At 33.5% G+C, this 6,000-nt stretch overlaps 1 protein-coding gene across 1 annotated transcript in view; it reads right to left on the reverse strand.

Annotated features, from left to right (window-relative positions):
• exd3 (exonuclease 3'-5' domain containing 3) overlaps positions 1-2,359 on the reverse strand; it is a 43,688-nt gene extending 41,329 nt beyond the window's left edge. The window contains exon 1 of the mRNA XM_079860890.1: positions 2,278-2,359. The gene's annotated coding sequence lies outside the window, so the exon portion shown is untranslated. The remainder of the gene's footprint in view (positions 1-2,277) is intronic.
• Positions 2,360-6,000: the final 3,641 nt, after the last annotated feature.

Consider the following 6,000-nt stretch of genomic DNA (forward strand, 5'->3'; position numbering starts at 1 on the left):
TGATTTCACTTTTCTAACTTTAGTTAGTGTGTAATGTTGCTGTTTGAGCATAAACAACATCTGCAAAGTTACAACGCTCAAAGTTCAAAGCAAAGGGAGATATTTGCTTTTAAAGAAATTGCTTTTTAAGGACTACAACAAACGGCTGGTAGAGACTACACAAGCTTCCTCCCGGGTTAGTGACATCACTAACCCTAAAATTTACATAAACCCAGCCCCCTGAACACGATTTATAGATTATTTTATATAAATTTATAAATTATCATGATATAATATGCTTGACTAGAAGATAACTACATATAAGCTACATAAATTCATCAACTAACCATTCAGAAATGTCCTGTTGCTTTTTACATGTTGTCACTTCTTCCTGAGTCTCTCCATCATTGTCTGAGTCTGGTTTGAACATTAAAGGCTAAACGTTTTTGAAATATTCAGTGCATGTCTGTGTGAGGTAAAAGTACACGAGCTGTTGAAGCTTCGCCCTCTGTGCCGGGAGCAGCAGCTCATTTGCATTTAAAGGAACAGACACAAAAACGGTGTTTTTGCTCATCTTTAAAAGTGACAACTTTAACATGCTTTATATAAAAATATCTGTCGGGTATTTTGAGCTAAAACTTCACACACACACTCTGGGGACATCAGAGACATATTTCACATCTTGTGAAAAGGGCATTATACCACCCCTTTAATGCACCTAATGTTGTTGGTAAAGAATGGAATATATATTTTCTTTCTCTTTGTATTTTTATATGAATATGGTACAATATTATTAGTTAGGTCAAAAGTAATCTAAAAGTAATTGAAAAAAAATTTGTCTGATTATATTACCTTAAATTTATAATGTAATTAATTATTTTACGAACTAAAATTTTGGCATGTAATTTGAACTCAGTAACCGATTACAATTTGTAAGTAATCGACCCAGCACAGTCTGATGAATATCATAATGTCCAGTTCACATTTAACACTAAAAACAAGAACCGCAGTAGAAAAATGGACCCTATTTATTATTTAACTGTCACATTATTTTCATGACAATGAATCATATTTATGTTTTAAAATAATCATTTTAAATGCAAGTAAAGTAAACGGTATGTACATTTAAATGGTATGCATAAATGTAAATGTAGATATAGATAACATTATATATACCTAGCCTATATAATGTGTGTTTGTGTGTCACTTACAGTAATAAACAATTGTGAAGAATGTGCTTATTTGTAATGAAAATGTCATACATGCCAACAGTATAACAAATTATATTTTCAAATATAATTAAATAAGTATAAATATATTTTATTAATTTAGTTAATATAATATAAATGCCTGTTTATTCCTTTAAAGATACGTTTACTACTATCATTCACATGCTAGCAGTTCTTCAGTTTTTCACGCGACACAGTGACAGAGCGCGTGCCGTGTGGAAGCATGAATCTGTATAATAGATCAGTGGCGTATATGAAGCATAGACACATATGTCTGTGGTGTGAAGTCTCTATATTGGCGTTATGGGAGTTTGCTGTTATTGTTCAAATAGACGCGTGAGTGACGCGAACAATAGAGGCACGCGACCGGCCGCATCAGGACGCGCTCAACCACATGATCAAACCGCCGTGATTTCACGCGCCACAGCGCGGGCGTTATTGCTCATTCTCTCATAATGACTTCTCTTTACATAAAGATGCTTTTTTAACCGGATGTGTTGTAGTTTTTACAACTTGCATGGCATTATTGTGCCATATTGCGATGTGTTTGATTCTTTAAATCAACTGAATTGAGTAGAATTATTACAAACGCCTTCATCAATATCACTTCCATTAAACAGGATAGCGTCAGCACACATTTTCGATACGAAATACAAGTGTTGTATGTTGTTTTACGCCTGATATATATCTAAAATATATAGGACAAAGACCAGCAAGTGAAGAGTATTTTTTTTTAAACTAGAAAAGAATTGAATCTGAAGCCTCTTTCCCATAAACTTTAAAAAAGTGTCGCAACACGTCTTTAAAAACACATATTAATCTATATATTTTGAAACGAGAACAGTCAGTAGACTCAAAAAGACATTTGTTGACGTTGTAACTCGGCAGCATCACAAAATATGAATTTCAGAACTGAAGTGGCTAATGTCAACGTGCTAGCATGAAAACATCAGTGTAACTTACTTTTCCACGAGGCATAAACAACTTGACAACTGCGGGCGTTAAAAACGAGAAGAATATATCTACGTGTTTTGACTGAGTCAGTGTTAATTGTGAATATTCAACTTACTTAAATAATATTGATGTCACCCACAGAGGAAACTGTATGTTGGATCAATCTCTCCACATATCCGTGCGGAACCATTAAATGCGGGGAAGGTTTATTATCGACATTTGATGATGTGACACGTGAACAGTCTCGCGAGTTTGATGGAAATACTTGGTGCAAAACAAGTGTCAGAGTGCCAGAATTATGCGACCTAAGATAATATCTGCGACAGTAATAGTTGTTTTGAAGGACAAATAAAGGCTGCGTTTCACTCCAAAATCTGTGTGCCCTTCAAACCTCCCTCCGTTTCGTGCTCGTGCACGCGGATGTGCGCCATTGCCCGCGCTGCACGAGTGCCCGCTACTGGCGGAAAGGGAACGCACTAGCCCTTGATCACCATGGAGATGATTTATTATTTAATAATTAATTACTTATTACCCTTTTTTTACTTATGAATTTGTTTCTATACGCATATAAGTTGTTGGAGAAAATATATAAAATCCTATAAGTAGACAAATAAAATTACACAAACGGAAAAAAAAATATATATAAATAGTATAAACGTTGACTAGCTAGTATTATGCAATTAAATCTCAACATAATTAATATATTATACATTATTATGCGATTCATTCTCAAAATAATACAGTTGAGCGCGATCTGCTGTGACGTCACAATCTAGTTGAGTTGTGGGATATATAGCTGCTTGAATTTAATAAATGGCCATGTGCATTAAACAACTGACTTACAAGCAAAATATCAGCCTCAACCCAGCGCTGGAAGAAAAGAGATTTGTTTTTATATAGAATATCACGGTTATTCCATATAAAATATTTATGAGGAGAAAAGTTGTGCTTGTATATCAGAGACCAGGCAAGAAGGATCTGCTTATGAAATTTAGATAATTTAGCTGGTATTTTTTCAACATTATAATTACAAAGCAATAAAAAATTAAAACCACCAAATTTGGAGAAAATATAATGAGGGATGAAGTTCCAAACAGAGGTTCAAACAGATTAAATAGGTAGGATTTTTGAGAAAATTTTTGGCCCAATTAATTTTAAGGGTATTATTGAATGTACAAAAGTCTAACATATTGAGGCCACCATCTAAATAAGAATTTAAAACAACAGATTTCTTTATATAATGTATGCCATTTTTCCATATGAATTTAAATAACATTTTGTCAATACTTTTGATAGTGTTGTTATCCACATGGAGCGACTGAGCAGCATATGAAAGTCTGGAGATACCTTCCGCTTTAGCAAGTAAAATTCTTCCCCTCAGAGTTAAGTCTCTCTGTAGCCATAAATTAAATTTTCTTTGAGTTTTCTCCATAATAGGGGAAAAATTACAAGTACATTTATTAAATTATGAAGAATTTCTTAATCGTTTTAACATTCCAATTACCCCTAAAGAATTTGCTATTGTTTTTGATGCCATACCATCTGGAGTTATTAGACTGTTTCAACATATCCCCTACCCCTCTTCTTTACCTCCTTTAGATCCTAAAGTTACAGTGGTGGGGAAATATTGCTTTTCATCCTCTTCTTCTAACAGATCAATACGTCAATTATTTCTTAATGAATATGTTTCTATTCCAAATGTCACAGTTTATTGGAATGCTTTTCTTCCCAATATTGTCTGGAAAAAAGTCTGGCTAACTCCAAATAGATACTTAATTACTAATAAGATAAGAGAAGTTTCCTTTCGAATTATCCACCGTGTATATCCCGTTAATACTTTCTTAAAGAAATTCAAGGTAGATGTTAATACAAACTGTTCTTTTTGTGGACAGCAGCCAGAGACTATAGTGCATATGTTTTGGCTTTGCCATTATTCTAAATTGTTATGGAAAGACTTTTCCCGTTTTGTTATTGAAAACATTGATAAGGATTTCTCTCTACTTTGGGAAAATGTTTTGTTTGGAATTGTTAATTGGAAAAATGAGCAATTACACAAAAACAAAATATTCTTAATTAATCTTCTTTTTTTGTTAACAAAATTTTATATACATAAATGTAAATTTTCAGGTCAGAAACCACTTTTCTATGTTTTGATTACTGAAGTGCAACATTACTTTGGGACAATCTCTGACTCATGTAACAAGAAGGCTTTAAAAACAATTGAAATATGTAAATCTTTTAATCTTTTCCTTTAATATGTAATTTTTTTTTTCTGATTAATTATACCCCTGTCTCTTTTTTTTTGTTTTGTTTTGTTTATTCGTTTTATATTGTGACTGTTTTATATAATGTTTTCAATAAAAAAAAAAAATAATAAAAAAAATATATATATAGCTGCTTGAATAGATGGATTAAGCATTTCTTTCAATACAAAAATAAAATTTGGTATTTAATTCCTAATCTAATTTTTGAGATGGGTCTAAGATGGGTGGGGTTGCTTTTCTGTTGCAATGCAACTTTGAAATCAGTAAGATTCCAGTTAGATTAAGTCATTTTCAGGTGCTACTCTGGATGCTTATCAACATCATTTTTCTCCAAACAAATGTATCATTTGGAATAACAGGTATACAACGTTTAAACATAAAACTTTGTTGTTGTTTTCAAAAATGAGTTGGAAAATGGCATTATATTTGTTAAACAGTTATTTAATAAAAACAGGGCCCTGTATACCTAGAATTTCTTCAAACGTATTTTTCAATAATCTCTAAAGAATATATAGCCTAGTGGTATACCATCCGGTTTAAAATGTCTGTTTAAAGGAAATGTGAATAAGGAGACTGAGTTGCACAGATGTTGCAATTAAAGGAGTTTCTATTACTGATAGAAGATGGACAAAGTTACATATAGAAGTTACAAAGTTAGAAGAATTACAAAGTTACTAAGAGAATATAGCCCAATATCATTCTACACTTGAGTGCATTGAGTGGAAATATGCATGGCTGCTGCCTAAAATATTGCATAACAAATAAGGGGAGAGAAGTGTACATTTAAAACAAGTAATAAAAACTCAGTGAGTGTTTTAGCGCAATTTTCTCACCTCATGGGATCACAACACTAAGAGATAGTAAATCTTTTCCTGGATTTTTTTTGTGCGTTCCCGAGATTAGACCTTCCTTAACATAATGCCGAAAACCCGAAGTCTCTAGGTGGTCTGGTTGAGGAGTAGATAGAAGTGCAAGATTGGTGCGCACAGACGCACAGAACAGAAATCATGAGTTAACAATCGCAATTTGTCCGGTGGAAAATTGCGCTAAAAAGTTCTTCATGTGGTGTACCCTGTTAAATGTTATGGTGATGCGGAGATGAACCCAATCGCAGACAGTAAATACTTCACACAAGGTTTATTAATGACAAAAACAGAAAACAAAACCCACGAGGGGGCAAAACAAGACAGAATAGACTATTTTAGACTGACAAGACTAGACTAAGACTCAGACAAAAAAAAAAACTATACAATAAACTAACAGCTAAGACAGGATCAAACTCTTCTTTCTAGACAAGACTTTCAACAGGTTACTCACAGATTGTTTCACACAATGAATGACAATGAACCGGCACAGGACAGCAAACACAAGGGGATTAAATAGGGAGAAACTAATGAGGGAAACAGGTGACAAGGGCAAAGCAATGATGACTAAACGAGGGGCGAGGAACGAGACAACACAAGCACATGGCCCAGCAAAAGGCCATGTGTGTGAACATAAAACATGGGTCTGTCATGATCCTGCCTCAAGACCAGGGAAAATCAAAGACTAGAAGGCAGAATCATGACATTAAA

The sequence above is a fragment of the Squalius cephalus genome (assembly GCF_949319135.1).
Source record: "Squalius cephalus genome assembly, chromosome: 24".
Lineage (NCBI taxonomy): Eukaryota > Metazoa > Chordata > Actinopteri > Cypriniformes > Leuciscidae > Squalius > Squalius cephalus.